The sequence below is a fragment of the Hordeum vulgare genome, chromosome 4H (assembly GCF_904849725.1).
Source record: "Hordeum vulgare subsp. vulgare chromosome 4H, MorexV3_pseudomolecules_assembly, whole genome shotgun sequence".
NCBI lineage: Eukaryota > Viridiplantae > Streptophyta > Magnoliopsida > Poales > Poaceae > Hordeum > Hordeum vulgare.
In genome coordinates this window covers 447760037-447769757 of record NC_058521.1, presented here as the reverse complement: position 1 = coordinate 447769757, position 9721 = coordinate 447760037, and the positions used below count along the sequence as shown (strand labels likewise).

The window sequence follows — 9721 nt, the reverse complement described above, 5'->3', positions numbered from 1 at the left end:
TAAGAGCTTTGCTACACCTACGTAATTAATCTACTTAAAGCTACGTAAAAACTGATTTGGATTGATTTGATTGGAAGAAAAAATAGCCTGGCCCCACCCCACGAAAATCGGGGGGGAGATAAGTAGATTATTAGGAAGTTTAAGTAAGTTTACGTACCCATCTACGATAGGTGTAGGATTCCAGATAGCACACCTATAACTACTTAGCTACTTAGCTAGCTAGAGTGCACACCTCATAGATCAAAGAGAACGACCCATCGACATGGCGGCGTTGAGGTTCTCCGACGAAGCTGTGGCTGCCGTCGTGCCCATCCTGGTGTACTGGACCTACTCCGGCGTGCATACGGCACTTGGCCATGGACGCGTCATGGCCAAGTACAGGCTCAACACCAAGGCCGAAGAGGACAGCAAGAACACGGTGTCCAAGCGTGCCGTGCTTGGGAACGTCCTCATGCAGCTCGTCGCCGTCACTGTGCTCACCCCGATAACTAAAACCTCGCCGGGACCGGCCGACTCCTTACGGCCTCGTTTTGTTAAGGGCGATTGGGGAGGTCTTGAGAGGAAATTCCCGGGAGGGCCAGAAACCCCACAGATCCTCGGGTGCCCATTTGGTAGGAGGGGTTTGCTTAGCCCAATCCCCTCCATTCCCCTTCAATCCCTTCCTATCCAGGTGTTTCAAAACCCTCCTCGGGGGACTAGTGGAAGCAAAGCCCCGGGAATTTGAGAGGATTGGGTGGAACAAAGGGATTCACGCAATCCCGTGAAATCCCTCTCTCTCAAAACCTCCCCAATCCCCCTTAACCAAACGAGGCCTACGGCGTATTTCATGCACACATGCATGCACATATCCGTACGTCCTAATACTTTGTACACGTCCTCTGACCGACGGACACGTTGATCCGTACGTGTGTTTGCATGCATGCAGGTTATAGCGGGAAGAGGAGTATAGGGGGAGCGACCACGGGCGACTCACCGGCAACCGCGTCGTCGTACCTGACGGCGGCGCGCTAGATCGCGGTGACCATGCTTTTGTACGACTTGTACCGCTACGCCTGGCACCGTTTGGCGCACAGCAGCCGGTTCCTGTACCGGCACCTCCACTCGTGGCACCACCGCCTCGTCGTTCCCTACGCGTTCGGCGCCAAGTACGGGCACCCGGTCGAGGCCCTCATCGCCGACACGGCCGACGCCTCGCTCACCATCCTCGCCTCCGGCCGGTCGTCGTCGCCCCGCGCCACGGCCGTCTTCCTATCGCTGTGTAACATCAAGGGCATCGACAACCACTGCGGCCTGTGCCTCCTGCCACGCCGCATGCAGTCTCTCTGGAACGGCGCTGCGTACCATGGCGTGCACCACCTGCCGCGCGGCGTCAGGTACAACTTCTTCGACCTCTTCTTCGTGACGTGGGACAAGGTGTTTGGGACCTACTTTCCCTACACCGTCGAGGAGAGACACGGCGGCGCGGGGTTGGTGATCCAGCCGGTGCGGCCCAAGGCGTCCAAGGCCTCTGCCGTTGTCACACCAGTTGTCTGACTCCGCGCATGCTTAGCCTGGTCATAGTGGGAGTATCATATAGTAGTATCATGCATATGATACTATCATTATAATATAATACTATCATAAAGTAGTATTATTATAGACAACTTTATTTATTGACATGCATGACACATAGTAGCATATCATTTAACATGTTACGGTATCTATTTATGTTACTCTAACCCTCTCTCTCTTCTTTAATTGTCCGCCATATCAGCATGTTTATTAGTCCCAAGTACATGATACTACCTTAGTCCACTATGGCCAGGGGGTATCATAGCTAATATCATAGTCTTGGGATTAGCAAACATGATGATGTGACAAGTAATTAAAGAAGAGAGAGAAGGTTAAAGTAACATAGGTAGATACCGTATCATGTTAAATGTTATGCTACTATGTGTCATGCATGTCAATAAATGAGATCACCTATGATACTAGTTTAAGATACTATGCACTATTTAAAAAAAAGGAGGATTACCTTTGGCCTCTGCATGAGCACGATGCATACGGCCCCTTTATGAAGCAAGCAAACAAATTTCGGTCCAACATAGTCTCCGACAAAAGAAAGTAAATGCAAAAGTAAACAAAAAATTGCCACAACCGGCAAAATAGGCCTAGATGTCTACTCATCTATCCTATTACTGGACTGCCATCCAAACCGGTTGAAGATATCCCGTGCTACTGTCTCTCATCGGATAGACCCAGTAACCAAAGGATCCCTGGTTTCCGCAGGAGTGAGTGACGACCATGTACGGATTAATGTCGCAGCTCTGTGTAGTACGTGTGGCTGTGTCGATGTCACGAATCTTAGCCGCCCGCATGGCACGGCCTATCTACAACTCGTCGACATCCGGTTGAGCTTGGAGGCGAGCACTCGACCGTCGAGCTCCAGTCGTTGGGTCTGGAATCCCTCCAAACTGAATAACCTCCTCACTAGAGTGGCGGGTTGGACTATGACCGTCTGTCACATGTCCTACTTGTCGGTGCCCACTGCCAGCATCCGTCGCCTTCCCGGCAGAACATCGCGTCAAGCCAGGTGAAAGCGCCTCGGTGGTAGCCATAGTGTGTTGGGCAACCACATACTCCCATCCGGCGGAGGACCTCGCCTCGCCAAGTGGTGTTGCCCCGGCGGTAGCCAGCATAGGCTGGCCACCCACAGACGCAGCGCTAGCCCCGCCTGCGTGCTCTGTGTATGTCTCGCCATGGTGTAAGGCTCCCATGGGAGATCCAAGCACATCCCCAATCTCGTCAACCTTACCTGCCAAGGTCGGCTGCCGTGGAGTACACGTCTGTCCGGGAGCAGACGGCTGCCTACCGTCGTCCCTAGAGCCCGCGTGTGTCATGCCGCCAAGACCGGCAACACTCGGCGATGTCACAGGAGTGACACAATCCGATCAGCCGGCCGTAGGTGTCACTGGAGGAGAAAGGCGAGGTAACTCCTGCTCCTCCGGGTCCTCGCTGTCAACCCTGGATCCCCAAAGTCTAGCAGGCGTCGATGATGACCCAAAGGAACCGAACCTCAGCTGATGTGTGAAAGACGAACCGAGAGGATGCTTGCTGGTATCCTTTTCTTTTGGTTTCTCCACCGAAGATGCACCTCTATCAGTGCCATCTCTCGTCTCCTTCTCCTTATCTACGTTTTCTTCATTACCATGCCCCTCATCCGTATCCATGTTGACATGTCAGGACAGCTCGTGAAAGTCCTCACTCTCTTCCAACTCAATATCAAGATCAAAAAATCTGCCCTCATACGTCCATCTGACAGTGTCAGGGATATGCTTGACTCTGATCACATAAACTAGAAGACGAGCTATACCCTGTGCCCGAGTGAAAGCCATATCTGCCTTCTCAGTCTTGCTAATCAGAGAACCAAGACTCCAAGTAACCATGGAATCATCCAAAGCCCTTTGGGGAGCTCCATTGAACCGTACCCAAAGCTACGTCAGTGGCGTGCCCTGAGGATCCTTCTGTGTCCAAGCATGAAATACCAAAATACAAGTGCTGTTCAGAACTCTACTCGTCCCAAACTTTAGCAACTTGGCAAGATCCTCCTTAGTCGGAAACTCAATCCTGAAAATCTGCTCATCAAGCTTGATTGGATCCCACTGAAGTGACGTTAAAACAAGCTCACACAGCCGCTCCACAACCTGCTCAACGGTCATAGTGCCCCGAGTAACCTTGACAACTCTTGTCCTGGTACTCTCCGGAGCTTGCGTAGCCGCCCTTGGTGACTCAAAAAACATAAGCTCAGAGTAGCACGCCCCATAGATCGTCACCACCGGCTTGGGCTTAAGTAAAAGAGGACACTCCCCTGTGTCGTGCTTAGGCTTGCGACATAAGTCACAGAGCTCAACCGAACATTCAGCCAGAAAATGTCCCTGTTCTCCACACCGGTAGCATGTCATCTTTTCCTTCTTGTGTGCCCATTTGGATGCCCTCTCCTCCGCTGACTTGTCGTTGTTTTTATCGGAAACAACCCCAGAAGTAGCTCCCGCAAGCACAGTAGGCATCTCCACCACCATGAGAGCCGTTACGGCTTGAAGCGCCGCTTTGGGCAACACACTAGTCGTTAACCCTTCGTTAGCTGAAGTCTCCGGCTGTAGGTGAAGACCGTCCGATGCATCTGCATGCGAATCACCACGAGCTGGAAAATTGCCTCATGGGCGTCATCCACCGGCACGTCCTCCCGGGTGTCGGTATGACGGTCTGTGCCTATTCAATGGTTCAGTAGCCCCCTCGACGAAGGGCCCCGACGGACCATTGAATCCCCATCTAGTTCCATCACCACGACTTCGTCGGTAGATGTTGATTCGCGGTGCACTCCATGACCGTAGGCATTGTAGCCATCATCACCCCACCGGTTCCCCGGAAAGGTACGACCGTCATTTTGCTGATAGCCTCGGCCCCCACCATGGTTGTAGCGGCCACGAGGCGGGTGCTGGAAGTCCCCGCAACCACGCGCTGGCTGCGGAACGCCCCCGCGTCCCTGTCCTCCAGTAAGACCCGCCCCTGTTAGTAGGGCTGGCTGTTGGACTCCCCTGCGTCCCTGACCGCCGGACGAACCCGTTCCTGCCGGCGCTTTTGTAGGCGGCAAAGCATTCCCTCCGCCAGCCATCGCGTGACTCGTCCCAGGCGGCGGCCTGACAAGCGGCGCTCTGCCCAGGCCGATTGCCGGGAAACCCTGTGTTTTTCTCGTGCGGCTAGCCCTAGACATTTCTCTCTTCAGATACTATGCACTATGAAGATAGTATCATACAGTAGTAACATATGCATGATACTACTATATGTTACTCCCCACTATGAGCATCCTCATGCATGCGCCGTACTAGGTACCGTTGCATTCATTTCAAAATGTATGTGAGTTGTGTTAATCCTGTTTGCACCACTTGTTTCATTTAGTTCTCCTAATAAAGTGTCTCGTCTGGAACGTGATATAATTGGGTTGTGTGGGGCCTGCAGTCATGTTATACACTCCGTAGACCGAGTCCAGTCGTTCGCGTGTTTCAAAGAAGGCATGATGCTTGCAAATGAGTCCAGATTCTTTTTTTTTCTCGGTGTGACACATGTGATAAGCAATCCATACTATTAAAAAAAGCAAAACCCTATTCCGCCAAGAAATGTTGTAGTTAAAGCACTTTGCACCCGGATTTGACAAATCCGGCCTCTTCAATGCCCACACACGGACATGTCCACATAGAGTGACCGGTCAAGCCTTAAATAATCAATTTTATAATTGAATACCTCAAATTAGAAACCTCAGATCCATACTATTACATGCAATGTAAACTTAATCTTAAGCAGAGCTCGTCAGGCGCCGTCGTGCCCATGTCCGGCGGCCAGCTAGAGTAGGACATGTAGACGAGTCAGCTCACGGACTGAAGGTGTTGCCGTCTCCCTTGCCTTACTATTCCTCGTCAGAGCCTGGATTCCTTCTTGTGTCGGTGGACGTGAGATCAATGATGGATCTGACCTGGGAGGAGCCGGGACATCCACCATAGGCGGTTGCAACACGTGCACTGGTGCACCATACGGAACGCCGGAGAATGTGATTCCGCCTCGCCAACGTCCACCATCGTAGGGCGCCGCCACCTCCTGTGCTCGGTGTCTCGCAGGATGGGCACACCATGCCATGTTGGCATCATACAACTCCCATGGTGCGTCCTCCAGCTCACCACACCAACGGAGGGGTTACGAGTCCGACAGTGCGTTCGGACGCCAGACGAAGCACACCGCCTCTGGTGATGCAAAGATGGCTCACCTATCAGCATATCCATGCGCCATTTTGGCATGGGCAATGGATCCATGTTGGATGAGCTCATGGTTGACGGATCTGGAGGTGTATGACTCAAATCCACTGACCGCCATGTTAGGGAAGGCCGAAGATCGTCGGACAGGAGCTTGGGGGCAGAGTGGAGTGGAGTGGGTGGCTAGGGTTTGGTCCTTGGAAGGGACATATATGAATATATGTGGAGCCGGGTGGGCCAGCATGGGCCAGGTCCAACGTGACGGACGCGGCTGGTCACGCACACGTAAAAGCACAACTTCTTCCTAGGTGGTTTTGGTAAGTAACAACAACATATAGTTTATTGAACTAATGAGTTTATCAAGTATATTTCAGAAAAGTTCAATGAATGAATTGGCTAGGAATTGTGAGAAGGATCCCCTAAGTTGCGAAAACTCTTATTGGCAAAAGCATGAAGACTCTACATTTTGTTTTATGTGAGCAATCACAATTGAGTCCATAAGAAAGCCAATACTATTAAGAGGGGATGAGTTACTATTGATGATGTGGTTGTTCAAGTGCTTAGAGATATGCCACCAAAAGCCTCAACCAAATTATCAAAAAAGATTCTATCCAAAACCCTAAACTACTCAAATTGCTGAAACCGAGATTTCCACTTCGGTCTTACCGAGTTAGCCCGAGATAGAACCTATGCAAAACCCTAGCACCTTGGTAGAATTGAGACTGGATTTGATGCAATCGAAAAAGCAGTGACCACCTCTCTGTGTTCGAGATATTTAACTTCAAAAATTCCGAGTTTTATATCTCGAAGCTACCGAAGCACGGGAGCTGCCTAGGGTTTCTTGAATCAGTCTCACTGATATGTTTTCAAGCAGTCACACTGAAAAGCCAAAAGTTGGGACATTTCGCACTAGTCGGTAGAACCGAGTTTTACTTTGGTTTCACCGAGTTGGGCAAAAATGTTGTAAATCTTGGATTTTTGGAGATGGCTATAAATACCCCTCCACCCCCTCTCTTTCATAGAGAGAGCACTCAAAACGTATCTACACTTCCACCATCCATTTTCTGAGAGAGAACCACATACTCATGTGTTGATATGAAGATATTCCATTCCTACCATATGAATCTTCATTTATAGCCTCCCCAAGTTGCTTTCTACCTAATCATCCTCTTCTACAAAACCAAATTTTGTGAGAGAGTGATTGAGTGTTGAACATACTATATTCTGAAGCGCGAGAGCAAGGAGATCATCATCCATACACCATCAATTAGCTTTTGGAGAGTGGTGTCTCCTAGATTGGTTAGGTGTCGCTTGGGAGCCTCCAAATCGTGTGTAGTTGAACCAATGAGTTTGTAAAGGCAAGGAGAATGCCTACTTCGTAAAGATCTGCCTCGAGTGAGACTAGTCGTGCGTGGACGTAAACCATGGTGGAATAGACAAGGATGCTTCTTCGTGGACACTTCATGGGTGGATCCCTCCATGGATTCATGCAACTGTTACTCTCTCTGGGTTGAAGTCTCCATCAACATGGACATACAGTAGCACCACCTATCAAAACCATGCAAAAAATTTGTGTGCCTTCATTGCGTTTGATCTTCCTAACTCTCCTTTACTTACACTTGCAATGTCATTACTTTCTGCTGCAAAACCCATAAAATTGCATGCGTAGGGTGTGCGAGACTTGAAAATTGCTAAAACTTGCCAAACAATAAAATTGGGCATATGTTAAGTTTTAATTTCGTCAAGTAATCTAATCACCCTCCTCTAGACATACTTTCGATCCTAAAAGTGGTATCAGGGCTTTGGTCTACATTGCATTGGTTTCACAACCTAGAAGAGTATGACATCTAGTAAGGAAAATTACCACCGTAGAGGTCCATATTTAGATCGTAAAAACTTCTCTAGTTGGAAGCATACGATGAAAATGCATATTGTTGGTCATAACCTAGTTCTTTGGGTTTTTGTTAGTGTTGGCTTGCAAGGTGAATTATTTGGTGATGGAAAGGAATGGCGTCGTGAAGCAACCACAGAAGAATTGAAGTGCAATACAACACTCAAGCATGTGACATTCTATTCAACGGCAGATGCCCCCAAAAATTCAACAAGTTAAGCCATCTTGAGAATGCCAAGGAAATTTGGGATACTTTGGTTGATATGGACCAAGGAACCGGATTTGTGAGGGAATCTTTGTTGGATGTTCTTCCAAGTCAACTTGACAAGTTCAAGATGAAGGATGGTGAAGGAGTCGCGCAAATGTACTCTAGGCTTGCTCTCATCACCAATGAGATTGCTGTCTTGGGAAGCATAGAGATGATCGAAAAATTCATCATCAAGAAGATCCTTAGAGCTTTGGATGGAAAGTATGACACCATATTCACATTGATCCAAATGATGCCAAACTACAAAGATCTCAAGCCCACAGAAGTCATTGATAGGATTGTTGCTCATGAAGTCTCACTCAAGGACAAACAAGAGCTTCATAACAAGTCAAGCGGTGCATACCAAGCCACAAGTGATACCCCCGCAACTTTAAGTAACAACCTTGTTACCAATGAAGAGATCAACTAGCCTCATGGTCAAGAAGTTCAACAAGTTCTACAAGAATAGAGACAATGAAAGAAGCTGCAACTTAAGATATGATGAGAACCGTTTTTCAAGTCATGACTGAAATTGTTACAATCGTGGAAGACCCAGACACTTCTCAAATGAGTGCATGATACCTTCCAAAAGGAGAGATGAGTCACCAAGGAGAAGAAGTACAAGAGATGAGTCACCTCGAAGAGAGAGAAGATCGATATGAATGAAGACCTTCCGAGAGAAGCAAGGACTCGGAAAGAAAGGTCAACTACACCAAGAGATACAAAATAAGAAGACATCAAGATCATGTTGGTGAACGAGTTTCTAGCTTTGACTCTGACAACTAATCCGAGAGAAGTTACCACTCCAACTTCGATTATAGTCAAGATGAAGGTGTTGCCGGACTAACACTCATATCCTCCTACTGCTATGATTTAATGGATTCACCAGATGAAGGGATTGGAAGTTGCTTCATGGCTAAAGTCCCCAAGGTATCACACCCCAATACATTGACTTCAATAGTGATGAAGATGATATTCTCTTTGATCAAACGAGTGATGTTAGTCAGTACGAACTTGCTAATAGTCTAGTCAAGATGAGTCATTTAATGATGCTAATAAGTAGATTCAATGCTTAACTAAAGAACTAAACAATCTTAAGTTAGCTCATGAATCCACTCAAAAAGATCATAGAGAGCTTCTAAGAACTCATGAAAAGCTACACTTGGAGAAGCTAAATTTAGAGAAAGAGCATGATTTTCTTAAAGCTATCACTGACAATATTCGAAAGAAGAGTTCTTATTATCTTGCTAAACGACTACTCTTGTCTACCTTTATACCTCAAGTTAAACCTAAGAAAACTAGTAACAAGGGCAAGAAAAGTTCTTCATCTAGTAGCAACAATAAAAATGCCAATTCTAAAGATATTGATTCTAGTAGTTATATCGATTCCACTAATGATTCTCTAATGCTAATTCTAAAATGTTACACTACAACACACCCCTCTCAATGAAGAAATATCAATCTAGTTGGCCAAACTATTTCAATAGATCGATGAGATTTACGAAGCTATAATAATCATGGAAATAAGAATCATAATAGAATTCAGATAAGACTCAAATAATTATCATGAATAATCTGAACATAAGCCCACAATTCATTGGATCCCAATAACTGCACCGCACAAAAGAATTACTTGGATAGATCAAAGCGAAGATGCCATGATCATTGTATTGAAGATCAAGATATATATATATATAGCCATCTAGGTACTAACTACGAACCCATAGGTCTGTGGTAAACTACTCACACATCACCATGGGAGCAGTAAGGTTGATGTAGAGGTCCTTCGTGATCGACCCCCCT

The 9721-nt window shown here is 47.5% G+C and overlaps 1 pseudogene; it reads left to right on the top strand.

Moving 5' to 3' along the window:
- The first annotated feature begins 262 nt into the window (after window positions 1–262).
- Window positions 263–1533, top strand: LOC123450604 (annotated as a pseudogene).
- Window positions 1534–9721: the final 8188 nt, after the last annotated feature.